The sequence below is a fragment of the Leptopilina heterotoma genome, unplaced genomic scaffold (genome assembly GCF_015476425.1).
Source record: "Leptopilina heterotoma isolate Lh14 unplaced genomic scaffold, ASM1547642v1 Lhet_175, whole genome shotgun sequence".
In the NCBI taxonomy this organism is placed as follows: Eukaryota; Metazoa; Arthropoda; class Insecta; order Hymenoptera; family Figitidae; genus Leptopilina; species Leptopilina heterotoma.
In genome coordinates, this window is record NW_025110891.1 from 136,378 (window position 1) to 152,360 (window position 15,983).

A 15,983-nucleotide genomic window follows, 5' to 3' on the forward strand; every position below is an offset into this window, starting at 1 on the left:
AAAAATTTCAATTATCTTTAAAAATAATTAAATTCTTTTTCTAAATTAAATTATTTTTAAGAATTTTCCTCAATTCAATGATTTTCAATATCTACTATTTTTATAAAATTTCCCAAAACAATATTCAATTATTTAAAAAGAAATTTAATAAAATTCTACACAAACTTTTAATTATTTTCTATAAATAATAACAATTTCACAGGAATTTCATTATTGCAAATTTTTTTTATAAATTTCTTCGCAATCATTCAATTATTTTCATAAAAAATAAAATTTTTACAGAAATTTAATTATTTTCGTAAATAATAAAATTCTTTTTAGGAATTCAATTATTTTCATAAATAATAAAACTCATTGCAGAATTTCAATTATTTTTAATACAATTTTAATCGAATTCCTTGAAATATTTAACTATTCTAAAAATTTTATTAAAATTCGTCAAAAGAATTCAATTATTTGAAAAAGATTTGCTGTAATTTACCAAATAGAATTTAAGTATTGTTGTTAAAATATTTTTAATTGAATTTCTTCAAAGAAAATAAATTGTTTTCAAAAATTTTAATGAAATTCTTATTCGTAGAAATTGAATTAATTTCAAAAATTTGTCAAAATTTATGTATTTTCGATATATGTTTAATATTTCAATAAAATTTAACAAAAGAATTTAATTTTTTAAAAAGAAATTATATTCAAAAATTTAAAAAAATTCTCGACAAAATTTAAATTATCTTAATAAATAATAAAATTCTTCACCTTAATTCAATTATTTTAAAAATTTAAAAATTCTTGGCAAAATTTTAATTAATTTAAAAAATTTTTCCTCAATTCAATGACTTTTAACATATCTATACACGGAGAAAATTTGTTCCTTACATTTTACCGAATTTTTCAATAAACTTGGAATATAGTTGCATAATCGTAATTTTTAATAATTTTTATATTATTATTTCGGTAACAATATTTAAAATCTAATGTGATATCTTTATTCCTTAAGAACTAGTACTGTAAAAGTTGAGAAAAAATTGAAACTGAACGTTTAATGTAAATTAAATAAATACCTCCTTGATGGGCACTAACGTTTCAGGAATAGTTCGGTAAAACTTTCTTGACTTGCCTAAAGTTTTAGTTTTCTGGATTGAAATACTTTATTTCAAGTGTCCCGCAGTCAAATGAAAGACTTTCTCACTAATAGTTGATTTTTCCAACTTATTTAGACTTAATTAATAATCATTTTATTATTATTTAAATTAAAATTCAATTAATTAATTATTTTGAACACTTATTAATAATTGCCAAATATGTAATAAATGCTTTTAAATCAAGTAAAAAGAAAATATAAAATGGCAATAACATACTTATTTTTTTAACATATAATTTATTCATTTTAATTAAATATGAATAATAGTAAGTAAGTAAGCAAATAAACATAAGTAAGTAAGCAAAAAGGAAATAAATAAGTAAGCAATAAACATATAAGTAAGTATGTAAGTAAGTAAATAAGTAGGTAAGCAAGTAAGCAAAAAGGAAATAACTTGCTTGCTTACTAGCTTACTTTCTTATTTGCATACTTACTTGCTTATTTCTTTCTTGCTTACTTTGCTTACTTGCTTACCTACTTATTTGCTTACTTCCTAATTTCCTTCTTGCTTACTTGCTTGTTTCCTTTCTGCTTACTTACTTCCTTATATGCTTACTTGCTTATAATTACTTTGCTTACTTGCTTATTTCTTTCTTGCTTAGGGAGCGTTCATAAACTACGTAGCATGCTAAGGGGGAGGGGGGGGGGTTCGGCAAATGTCTACGCTAGTCTACGTGGGGGGAGGGGGGAGATCGACTCTTACTACGTAGTTAATACATATAAGCTAAAACTAATTTTGCAAACTTACTACCCGTCGCCATTGTTAAATGTGGCTGTATGCCAAGAATAAAATATTTTATTCAGAATATTTGACATTGTTTTTAATTTAATTTTTAATTGTTTTTAATGCGAATATAGTTAAATATGTAGTTTGAAAAAAAACTACGTAACACACGGGGGAGGGGGGGGGGTTCAGCAAAAGTCTACGTTAGTCTACGCAGGGGGAGGGAGTGGTCAAAAAATGACAAAAATAGGTCTACGTAGTTTATGAACGCTCCCTTACTTTGCTTACTTGCTTTTTTCTTTTTTGCTTACTTTGCTTACTTCCTAATTTCCTTCTTGCTTACTTGCTTGTTTCCTTTCTGCTTACTTACTTCCTTATATGCTTACTTGCTTACTTTCTTATTTCCTTCTTACTTACTTTGCTTACTTGCTTATTTCCTCCTTGCTTACTTTTCTTGCTTGCTTATTTCCTTCTTGATTACTTACTTTCTTATTTGCTTACTTTCTCCCGCCCGTGTGGAAAAATTTTAGGGCGCTGACCAAGCGCTTAATAGACTGTCTAACGTCTTTCTAGACCCAGGGCAGACGGTCTTGTCGAGCGGCTGTTCAGAATTGAAACGAAACTTCCACGCTATAGTCTAGAATAGACCAGCGTTTCTGGTCTGATCAGCAATGCTAGTAAATTCTAATCTACGTCTATTCAAAATTTCTCATTATATGTTATGACAACTATTCTTAGAATGATAAAACTTAATTATATTTGAAATAATTTTGATGACTTTTTTTTACATAAAAAGTATAAAAAAATATTTTAATTTTCTGTATTTTTCACTTCAACTTTCTTTAAGCGAAAGGCTTTGTGTCCCTCCCAATCTTTGGCATTGGAGATATAGTAGTCTTTTTGTAAAATAAAATTTACTGCAAATCAAAACAGCCGGATGAAACTAGCAGTCGTACTCAGCACCAATATTTAGGCGTCAACCACTAATTAATGAAATTAATAAATAAAAACTTACTAAATTTGCTATTTAGTGTATATTTATTCTCAAATAACAATATTCGATGGTTTTTTAAATCATTAAGTATTACTAAATTTGAAGGAGAGGCATATTTGTAGATGACGCCTAAACATTGATGCTGAGTACGACTGCTAGCTTCAGCCGACTAGTCAAAACACATAGAAACACATCAAAATCTATTTTTTCAGTGCACATTTAAAATTAAATTATACAGAAAACAGCAACAACATAGCACATTATTATTCACATAAAACAGAAACCACAACGAATACTAAAATTCACAAAGAAAATGCACCATACGCTGACTGATCTAACGACGCCAAACGACGCGACGCCATTAGGCGCCATGTTACTTAACAGCTGGGCATACATCGACGCATGCGCATATAACATCCTAGACCAAATCTAGACGGTCTTAATAACACCGTACTAGGCGGACATATTTGACTTAGATTTTTTCTAATAAGCCCATCTGTTAAGTCACTGATTCGGGACTTGATGGACCGTCTAGAATTTTGAAATTAACATTTTTTTAGCATTTGTTAATTAAGATTGTTTAAATAATCGATTATTGAATTGTTATATTTTTATTTTACTACTTTTAAATGTAGGTTGGTTATATTAAAATGATTTTGTGTAAAAAAAAGATTACTTCCTTGTAAAAATTAACAATATTAGGTATTTGTTAATTAAAATTGTTTAAATAATTCAACGGTGTTATTTTATTGTTTAAACATTATAATGAAATATGTTGAAAGAATAAAAGGTTTTACTAGTCAACTGCATGATAAATAAAAAATTTCCTATAAGATACATTTCTGTTATTTATTTGTTTATTAAAAATGTTTAATTAATTATTAAATTAATTAACAAATAATTTTTTTTCAATATCTTAATCACAGGTATCATAAAATATTCTTTTGTCCCATAAATATAACTTTTAAACTATAAAATATAGTTAATTTCAAAAAATCAAGTTTTTAGTCTCTAAATTGTTTATAACAAATACAAAAAAATTTTTTTTTCTATTCGCTCAATTGGATAATGTTTCTTTGATGATTTTATATTAATTTATTTCTATAAGCGATGAATGCACATATTATATCACAAACGAGCACTACTTTTATGAAAAAAGTGTTTTTTTTCAATGTTTATAAATAAATAAAAAAAAATCGAAGCTTTTTTTAAAAAATCTGCCTCGAGCGATCTCTTAGGAATTTAATGACGAGTGTTTAGAAAAAAAAAGAATAAAAATCGGTTAAGATTTACGTGCTCTACGCTATTTTGAACCCCGTTTTTCGATTATAAACCACTGTGCGTTTTACTGAACTGTAATTGAAGCGCTAATACATGTATCGTGAGCTTTATGATTTTTACATTATTTTTCAATGCAATTTCTTTTACAGACTAGTTCTTGAAAAATTACTGTTTTGACACTTCATCCCAGTTTTACCGAACTAAATTCAGTAAAATTTCAGGAATAAATTTTCTCCGTGTACTATTTTAATAAAATTTTCCAAAAGATATTTCAATTATTTATAAAAAATTTGATAAAATTCTACGCTAACCTTTAATTATTTTCATAAAATAATAAAAATTTTACACGAATTCAATTATTTACAAATTTTTTATCGCAATCATTCAATTATTTTCATAAATAATAACATTTTTACAGGTATTCAATTATTTTCGTAAATAATAAAATTCTTTTTAGGAATTCAATTATTTTCATAAATAATAATTTCAATTATTTTTAATACAATTTTAATCAAATTCTTTAAAAAATATGTAATTATTCTTAAAAATTTTATTAAAATTTGTCAAAAAATTCAATTATTTAAAAATTTATTGATAAAATTCTTTATGAGAATTCAATTTTAAGAAACTTGAAATTATTTAATAAATTTTTTTTTTATTTAAATAATTTAATTCTAGTAGAATTTTCTAATAAAAATTGATTTAAAAATGGATTTCAATTAAAATTTTAGATTATAATTGAATATTAAAATCATAGCGTGAATTTTTAGAAATAATTGAATTTTGAAAAGGTTTCAGATTAAAACTTTGAAAATTGGAATTTTTTAGATTTTTAACTAAACAATTCTGTGGAATGAATTTTGTTTTTAGAAACTTTAATTGTGAATTTTTTGAAAAATTATTTATAGTTTTTATTTTCTAATATACACCGAAAAAAATCTCGATGGTATTATTAACTATGACCCTATAGTTAATCTTAATCTAGTAAAAGTAATAAGGATTCCTAATTATTATGGTTAGGATCGCTAGGTTGATTCAACAAATTCAAGCCTGGCAAAAACAACCCTGCAAATCCTTGTCAAATTGACTAGGATTTTAGTAATTTTGCCTATTTCCATAATGCGCACGCGTCTGCTTCTGTTCTGACAGTGTTTACCTCTATATCTTTCGCGTCATTTATCGTGATTTCGTAAAACGATTTTTTATCATTACTCGCGTCTATTTTTTGTACATAAAATGGAGTTCTTACATACATCAAATTTGCTAGTTTCTCGGAACCTCTGGAAATATAGATAGTCCATGTTTTAGAAAGTAAACTATTTAATTATATTAGTCAATTCTTTCAGACTTTTTTGGTTAGGTTTCAATATAAATCGTCAAAATTTTTACGCACGTGGTGACAACATTTTTACTATTTTAATCGCGCAGTGTGTTTGAAAATTTACCTTTGCAATAATTTGTGTATTTAAATTTATTTTCATTTGAATGTCATAAATAATTAAAAATAAATAGTTTTTGACAAGTGTATAAAATTGTGTACTCGAAATGTATAAAACATCATCTGATTAAGTATTGTATTTTGACTCGAAAATCTAGTGTCTATTAAAAAATTAAAATACCAAGTCGTGTTTAGTGTAGTGGTTATCGTTCCGGGTTTCAAAGTGCGTATTCGTTAGGTTCAGGTGTTCGCGTCCCCCCTGCGTCAAATATTTATTTCATAAGTTTAAATTAATTTTAAGGTATATAAATACAAAGTCAAATATAAATATGTTCAAATACAATAATTAATTTTTTTCTTTTTTCTTTTAATTAGTTTTTCTCTTTTATTTGATAATAAGAATTTGATTAGCAATTTCAAATAATTATGATACACAGTGTAAATCTAATATTATTCTCCTAGTCAATTTGACTATTTTTTCCTGATTACATCGACTAATTTTCCTGGTCACTTTAACTATATGCTTGAATCTTATTACTTTGACCAGGATTCTATAGTTGGTTCCTCTCGTAACTAGGAAACCTAGTCAATTCCTGGTATACGGGTCCTAGGCATTTTTTTCGGTGTATATTTAATATTGAAGTGTTTACGAATAATTGAAATTTTGTAAAATTGAATTGTGAACAGATGAATTTGAAAATTCTGAAAGATCTTTTTCAAAAATTATTAAAAATAATGTATTTATAGAAGATGTTTAGTTAAAAGCACGGAAAAAATTCAATTTTGTAAAAGTAAGAAATTATTGCAGAAATTCAATTATTTTCAAGAGTAATAATATTCTTCGCAAAAATTAAATATTGCTTAAAAGTAATAAAATTCTTTCAATTATTTCAATTATTTTTAATACAATTTGAATCGGATTTTTCGAAAAATGTAATTATTCCTAAATATTTTATTAAAATTCGTTGATAGAATTTAATTATTTGAAAATTTTATGATAAAGGTTTCTTTATGGGAATTAAATTTTAAGAAACATTCAATTATTCAATTAATTATTTATTTGCATTTTATTTGTATTTAATTATTTAAATTTAAATTTTTAGATAATAATTGAATATTAAAAGCAATATAGCGTGAATTTTTAAAAATAATTGAATTTTGAAATTAATTTTTTTGAAAAAGTTTAATTGAATTTTTTTTTTAATATTAATTGCAGTTTTTATTTTTTAATATTTATTTAACTTAAAAATTTACGAATAATTGAAATTTCATAAAATTGAATATTGTAAATAAATAATGGATTTCAAAGAAGAACTTTTTCGAAAATTATTAAAAAATAATCGATTTAAAGAAGAATCTTAGTTAAAAATTCTTGTAAATAATAATTAAATTGTAAATGATTTTATCACTCGGTCATCTTGAATTACATATTATTATAAAACATGAAGAAATCGATCACTCCGAGTTTTCGACTCGGAGTTATCAATATCTTTATGTTTTATAGTTATATATGATGAAAAATTGAATTTCTAGTTTGAAGTAACTAACCAAATTGTATTTTTGTCAGTATAATTTAAACAATCTGAAAATTTTGTAATCAAATTTAAGAAAAATATTTGTGGTATTAATGGTAATAAGCGAATAGAAAAATCTTAAAAATATCACTTATAATATTGATTTGAAAAAAGTAGGGAGCACCTTTTCAAACATGAGAACTAATTCAATTAAGAATTGGAAATGATATTTGTTGACTTCTTTGTTGACTGAGTGTATATAGTGAAGAAGTTGGGAGTCTATTTTATATCCTAATCTTAAAAGTAAACAACAAGCCGCAGATTCATCGATAAGTTAAAGAGATGTTGTAAAGAATGGAGCTGATCCGGTTGAGAGTTTGTTCGACATGAACAGTGATATTCTAGAGAACTCGTCGCTGATATTACAACAATATTTAGTAACCCCTCAAACGACGACTATTTGACTCCTGAAAGACAAGTGGGTGCGCAGGAACCGTCACAGAGAATGGGGATTATAGATTACACACTAAACCGTCTGTATTGTTTCGATATAGCAGTTACTCGAGAGTCTATACGATATGATACAGTTAGCTGATTAGGTGGAAAAATATATTAGCGTCTAAGAATATTTTCGTGTGAATCAAATGACTCACAATATAAATTTTACATACTTACCGGCACAGAACACATTGAATATACATATATATATTCTCTAATTATATCATTTCAATAAATTGCAAACTAATTTCGTTTGTTGTTAACAAATTTTTTACTTACTGATTAATTTTTAATCACAACAAATCTGAATTGTGGTAGAACAAAATAATTTTATTAGTTCTATACATAATTAGGTCTACATATGCTGACCTATTAAAAATCTATGTAGAGTCTATGTAGAATGACCTAAGTCATTTTGATGTAAGAATGTCAATGGAAATTCTACATAGTTTTTACGTAATCAGGCCTACATAGACTGCGGCCTATTAAAAATCTATGTAGAGTCTATATAGGATGACCTATGTCATTTTGATGTAAGAATGTCAATGTGAATTCTACATAGTTTTTACGTAATCAGGCCTACATAGACTGGCCTATTAAAAATCTATGTAGAGTCTATATAGGATGACCTATGTCATTTTGATGTAAGAATGTCAATGTGAATTCTACATAGACTTTACATAATCAGGTCTACATAGGCTAGCCTATTAAAAGTCTATGTAGATTCTACATTGGATGGCCTATGTCCTTTGTATATAGGATAATTTATGTAGATCTTATATAGGTATTACATAAGTAGACCTACATAGGCTGGTCTATTTGAGACATACATACATCCTACATCTTAAAGGCCTATATATGAAAGGCCTACATAGTATGTACCTCGTATGTATATTAAATGGCCTACATAGGAGGACGACTTTAAACCTATCTAAATTGTATGTAGGTTATACATTGGCCACGCTACTTTTTTACTCGGGCCATGTGGAAATTGACCCATTTGTCCCTAATACTTAAAATCGGGCGTTGCAAGGGTATAGGCTAATTGTGACTACTCTCTAAAACTGAATTAGTGGAATTTGACTGATTAGGATTTAGAGAGTAGGTAGATAACTCGAATCAGGTTCTAACGAAAAACTAAATAGTTTTCCTGAACATTTTTACTATTAAATACCTCTGGCGAGGCATTTTTTCAGTATAGATAGGCCCCAATGAAGTCCTGAACAGAAAGTGCGCATGCGTGTTAACGCATTAAATGCTTGTTTGTAACTCTGTGTCTCTGTTCTATGCTCGTAAACACTTGTCATTTATTGTAGTGCATTGAAAAAACCAAAACAGTGTAATGTTGATGAAAATTCTGTTTATTGAAGATAAATATATATGTTTTCTAATTTGTTCATATGAATGGTCATCAGAGATGTTAACAATGGGTCTCAAAACCTATATTTGAAATGCTAAATACTAAATGATTTCTCAAAAAGTATATTTCAAATATATAAAATATAAAATAGTTTTTAAAAAGTTATTTAAAATGCAAAATAGAAGATACGTATTTTCAAAATAGTTTTACAAAATAAAATGCATTTCTTTAAATGAACTTTATTTTTACTCTCTTAATTTGAACCAGTTAAAAATCATGGTTTTAATTAACAATCAATGACTGACTTTTTGCTTCTGAATTAGTTAAAAATAACTGATTTTCAGTAAAAAATAATTGAAAAATTAGTTAAACTTGACTTTAATATTCACATGAATAAATTAAACTCAATGTACAAAAAAAGTTTTAAAAACATAATTTAAATGACATTGAATTATTAAATATAAAATTCGAATATTAAATTGTCTGATTGCATTAAAACTAAATTTTTAACATCAATTGGAATAGACAAAAAATATAAAGGAGATATTTTTAAAAAATTTGAATTATAGTGACTGACTTTTTGCTTCTATAGTTATTTTTATCTGATTAATATTTAGAGAGTATAACTATTTGACTTTTTCATAAAATAAGATTATAGTTTAAATCATATAATTACAAAACGCATAAAATTTGAAATACTTTAAAAGGTCTCTTGATCATGCCTCCAAAAGAGAAAAGTCTAAATGCTCTATTCAAAAAGTGAGCATGCGGTAACCCCTTTTGAAACCTGTTTTATATTATTCTATTAATTTGACTCTATACAATAATCTAGTTTTTTGAAAAAATTATAAGAAAACTTTGTCAGCAATTCAATAAAATGTCTTATATTTTCAAATGCTTAATATGAAATCCTATATGTAAATGTTAAAACTTTGAACCTGAAAATTTCCGTTTTCAGCATGCAAAAATGAATATTTCCCCAAAGTTTGGTAAAATTTCAAAGAAAATGAATTTGCCTACTAAGGTTAACAACTTTTCTAGTAAACTTTTTGGTTGAAAATTTCAAGTTAAATTTTTTATAAATCTAGACAGAAATGCTGGTTAACAACATGTGACTGTTAGAAATTCAATGGTATTATTTTCGATCACTTTTCTCTTTAAATATTTAATAAATTGAGTTAAAATTTTGTAAGAAAGTCTCAAATATAATAAAGAAGGGCAGTGATGTGCAAATGTTTTAATAATTCAAAAATAAATTATAATAAAACACTTTGAAATCGGTAAAGATAAGAAATTGATTAAAAGTGACTGTGACAACTGATAATTTTAAAGTACACTGTTAAAAAAGATTGTAAATTTACAATACTTTAATACAAAAAGTGATTGAAAATTTACAAATTTTGTATATGAAATAATTTCAAAAACGCGTGTTTGAAAGATTTGTAAATTTACAATATTTTCAAACAGAAGTGTTTGAAATTTTCAAAAATTTTTGTATGGATTAACTTCAAATACATATGTTTGAAAGATTTGTAAATTTACAATATTTTCAAACAAAAGTGTTTGAAATTTTCAAAAATTTTTGTATGGATTAACTTCAAATACATATGTTTGAAAAATTTGTAAATTTACAATATTTTCAAACAAAAGTGTTTGAAATTTTCAAAAATTTTTGTATGGATTAACTTCAAATACATATGTTTGAAAAATTTGTAAATTTACAATATTTTCAAACAAAAGTGTTTGAAATTTTCAAAAATTTTGTATGGATTAACTTCAAATACATAAGTTTGAAAAATATGTAAATTTACAACCTTTTCATAAAAAAGTGTTTGAAAAATTTATGTGTAAAATAATTCAATACACATATGTTTTAAAATATTGTAAGTAAATTTACAACTTTTTCATTGAAAAGTACTTAATTAAAATTTTTTTGAGTTTTTATACGAAATTGCTTAAAACATATGTGTTTAATAATTCTCTAAATTAGTTTAAAACATTATTTATAAGTAAATACATTTTCAAATGTTGAAATAACTAAAATTTTTTTTAATCAGTTTAATTAGTTTAATTTGCCAAAACTTGTTAAGAGAATAAAACATTTTGGATGATATAATATAATTAATTAATATAGTTAGATATTTTGTACAGATTAAAATTTAAAAACTGATAAATTAAATAGAAAAATATTTTTCCATAAAAATTCTGCTGTTCATAAAGTATTGTTTAAATATTTCTTAAACATCTTAATACATAATTCATAAATTTAACGGAAACGTGAAGAGAAAAAAAGTAAAGAATACAAGAATCGGTTGGTGAAGAATTTTAAAGATATTGAATCTTTAGAAATTTAGAAGAAGTCAAAAAAAGGGAATGGTCCACATGTTTCTTACTACTGATACTTTGCAAGAGATTTTCATAGCCTCCCTTGGTCGAGCGCGTCTAGGCGCAGCTCTCAAGGTTGATGGCTCCATACAAGACACACTATACACAGACAACACTATATACGACTAAGGGTTCAAATCGTAGTGTCAAATTTCCGTAAAAATGCCAATAAAACTTTTTTTTTTAATTAATTTACATTTATTGTAACATATCAAAACACAATATAAACAGTTTAGATTTTTCATTTAAATATTTAAATCGTTTTGGTATTTCAAACAGATTTGTTTGAAATTTCAAACAAAACTGTTTGAAGTTTCAAACAAAACTATTTGAAATTTCATTCAAACACTTTGTATTAATTTTTCAAAGAATAATTTGAAAATTTTAAAGAAATGTGTTTTAAAATTTAATAAGAAAATTTGTATTAAATTTAAAAATGTGTGTTGTAGTTTTTCAAAATTGTATATGATAATTGCTTCAAACATTTTTGTATAAAATTTGGAACAAAAATTTTTAACAGTGTAATTTGTAATAAATAATTTTAAAAATATTAAAACTTTTGCACATCACTGCCCTGCTTTATTGTATTTTATAGACTTTCGTACAAAATTTCAGCTGAATTTATTAAATAATTAAGGAGAAAAGTGGTCGAAAAAATTACCATTGAGAACCTAACAATCACATGCTGTTAACTATAGCATATATTTTAGTAAACTGTAAAATTTTCTGATTCAGCATAATAATTAATAATTCCTGTGTTTCCAGATCCATTCTTATCACTTGTAATGAACACTGATGCAGCTGAATGTAGAAATCCGAAAGACTGATATATCCTCGACCACGAGACAGCAGGACGCCTAGAACGTTATCACATATATATATGCATACTCTGCTTTGTTCCTTTTTAACCATTCTAACCAGAATTTTAATCAGAATTTTTTTCAACCAGAAAAAATAACCTCTATAGTCTAGTGTCCAGGAATTTAGTTACACAAAGATTCGCTAATTTCGTAAAATTTTGAGAAAATTTTTATTTAACTCTTATATTCTTCAGCAACTTTGTAAGAAAAACTATACATATATAATGAGGAGCAAGCGGACAAATTCTATAAGTCAATTTTATAAAAAAACTTCCACTTTGCATTTTCCGAGAATGGTAATTAATTGGTTGGCAAAAGCCAACCCAACCTGTTAAGTTTGAATAAAAATATTTTTTATTCATTATATATAAAAAATAGATAAACATAAATTTTTTATTTTTACCGGACAAAATTGTTTATCTTTTAGAAGTATACCAATTTTTAATCATCTATAACTTAAACTTTTGAATTTAGAAATATTTCACCAAGAGAAAAAAAGTTTGTTCTTTCGTCAACTTTTGAATAACGTTGAGAAAAAGAAATTTTTCTGAAGTTTTATTAAAAAATTATTTTTTACCTAAAAAATTGACATTTTTCCATTTGGGTACAGGGTCAAACCATTTTATTTCGCCTAATGTATTTTTGACCTGTATAAAAAATTTCAATACTCAGGGAAAATATTCTTACATGTTCTGGGATGACGAAATGAACAATGATTTGTAAAAAATAATTACATTTCGTATAAAAAAAGATGTTATAAATTGAGAGTACATGAAAAAAGGTTACATTGACAGACATTACAAAATATTTAAAAAGGAGTAATCACTTTAAGAAATATAAAAAAAGCGATTGATATTTATTTTTAAAGACTGAATTTGTGTTTTGAACTTGATAAAAGTATCAAATAATTTATAATAATCTGTAAAATATGTTATTTAAGTTTCTGTATGAAATGTCAAATATCGATCATATATTTAACAATTTTTTTTGGCAAATTCGAAAGAGGAGGAAAAATCTTACAATGTTATCAACTTATTGGTTAATATAACAAGTAATATTATGTCTCTAAATAAAGATTGACTTTTTAAAATCGCGATTTTCTTAATATTTCTTTATTCAAGTATATTAATATTTTAATAGTATAGTTATTGATATTTTAAAAAATAAATCCAGGAATATTTTAATTTTTGTCCGGGAAGTTTGGGTATTTGCCGGGAATTTAAAAATTATAATTTGCTAAACGCACCCTGAGAATAGATTAATCAGAACTGTCTGAACTGCCTTTTTCATTTTAAGTTAAAGGCATGCCGAAACAGTTTGCGCCAAAATTATTTTAAGTAAATGTGAAGTTTTTTAATAGTGGACAATTTTCGAAATAATCTACAAGGAATGTAAACAGAAAAGGTAAATGATATTTAATTTAATATTCAATTTAATATTTCTATAAAAATAAGCAATTATTAAATATAAATAAATAACCGCTAGGGAGGTAACGGTGAAAGGGATGGTGCAATATCAAGATGTTGTGGTGCTCCAAAAAACCTATATAATTTATAAGAAAATTATTCCTTTCTTTAAAAAATTACTATACTGTCTTAAAAAAGTTATCAACAATATAAGATCCTACTTTAGATTTTCAGATTTTCCAATCATATAGTTATAAGGATATAACTATCAAGTCCTCAATGCGAGGTTCAAATCTCCCGCTCAAGATTACCTCACATGCTGGAAAAAATCCCAGGCTAACGGGCGCGAACCACGTCCGCCGAGCCGAGGTATTATATATATCCGACTGAGCTAAACCGTCGGTCTAATTATTATTTTTATATTTTAATATTTATACTTAATTATTAAATTTTTTTATTATTATGTTCATTTCCCAAGTGAGAAAACAAACACGGCACAATACAATTGCGGTTAGATCTCGGCCGACATTCATTGTCCAATATTGACTGACATTACTCCGCCAGTATTGGAAAAATGCAAAAAATAATAAAAATAGTTGTATTTTTTAAATATTTAATGAATTAACTAATTCATTTATAATTTTATGCGGCTTCGTTCCTTAAATTTAACGCAATGTTACAAACATTTGAAAAATTCTTACCGCCCGTGGAGATCGATATCTTAACCTGACACACCAAAGTCTAACACACTATGCTGACGTGAAGTCGAGAAATCAAAAAGGTTCTTATAAGCTATACACTATTAGCCGATAATTTGCTGTAATAGATACAAAATTTTAGCCATATATGTGCCATTACTGGACCAAACTTTGTGCCATTATTGGCAAATATAATTTGTCATTAAAGATAGAAATTTTTTCCATATAATGTACCAATAATGTGCCATTACTGGGCCGAACTTCGTCCCATCACTGGCAATTATATTTTGCCATTAAAATTTCAACAAATTTGCCGTGAACGCGTCTTTATTGGTCCGAGATTCTTGATAATCTTAGAAAATTAGAATATCTGACAATCGGCTCCATCATTGGCCCAGTAATGGGACGTTTTGAACACCAGTACTGTCCCAGTAACTGTTTTCATTTCCCGGCAGACATTACTGGACCAATGATGGCATTTCTTGGCATTTCGAATTTGGATTGTTAATATTGATAAGGTATTAATTTATTAACAGTATCAATTATCATATTCAAAGCTTATGTGTGTTAATTAATATCTTAATAATATAAAATATATTGTTCTCAGTCGGTTGAATGGCCAGTACCCATTTAGTTGTTAGACGGAAGGATTCTGATCCAAAAATCGGACCAAATCTAGAACAGCGCTTGTACCGACGACCGAAGGAAAAATGTATCGTAAGCTGGAACTGACTTTGAACCGCGCCAGTTGCCATTTAAAATTTCTTACACGAGTATAAATAGACATTCCCCAAAACAATGGAATGACTCAATCTGGCTTCGACTGGGATTTTCCAACATTGGGAATTAATTAGTTTCAGCGTTACAACCCCAGTTTGGGCGTTGACTCGGTTGTCCACTTTAGAGATTGGGAAATCCAGTTATAGGGCCACATTGGTGTTTTATACAAGTTTAATTAAGGGTCCCAATCAAAGAACAGGTTATAAGTTTTTAAGACTCAAAATTCTCGATCTCTAAATAAAAAAAGGATTTAAAATTTTTATTTCTTGAAAACATTTCGTATTTCTATAAAGATTACCAAAATATTTCTCAAAAAATTGGGATTAAAAACAGTTTAATTTTTGACTTACAAGGCAATGATTTTGAGCTTGAAAAATGATAACCGGTTCTTTGATTGGGACCCTCAATTTGTATTGAAGTTATACAACATATCAAGACAAATTTTCAGGGGTATCTATACTTTTTTCAGAGGATTAAATTCCTGATGGTGTTTTCGCGGATTCCTTTTTTCTTAATAAAATGAGTGCGTGTTACTTTAACTTTTGCTCTGGAATACTCAGTTCGGATTTATCTGTTTAGAGAAGTGGTAATAGGAAGTAAAAATCGAGTATAAAAAGTGCGAAGGAAGAGTATTATCTTTTCCGTCATATTATATCCCTCTGGAATCATAGTGTGAATAATCGGACCTAATCAAACGTTTTAACATACGAGAGGTGTCAGAGGAGAAAACCGCAATGTGACCGCACAGGACGTCCTGTGATAGGAAGATCCTACAGCTATGTGGGTTATAATTGTACATTATACGCCTCTAAAATGATAAACTACTAATGAATGATTTTCGTTTTTCTTAACCTGGTTTACAAATATATATATATATATATATATATATATATATATATTTATTTCA

At 26.3% G+C, this 15,983-nt stretch overlaps 1 protein-coding gene across 3 annotated transcripts in view; it reads right to left on the minus strand.

Moving 5' to 3' along the window:
* Positions 1 to 15,983, minus strand: part of LOC122499770 (histone-lysine N-methyltransferase PRDM16-like) — a 385,029-nt gene that overhangs the window by 105,789 nt on the left and 263,257 nt on the right. The window lies entirely within an intron of this gene.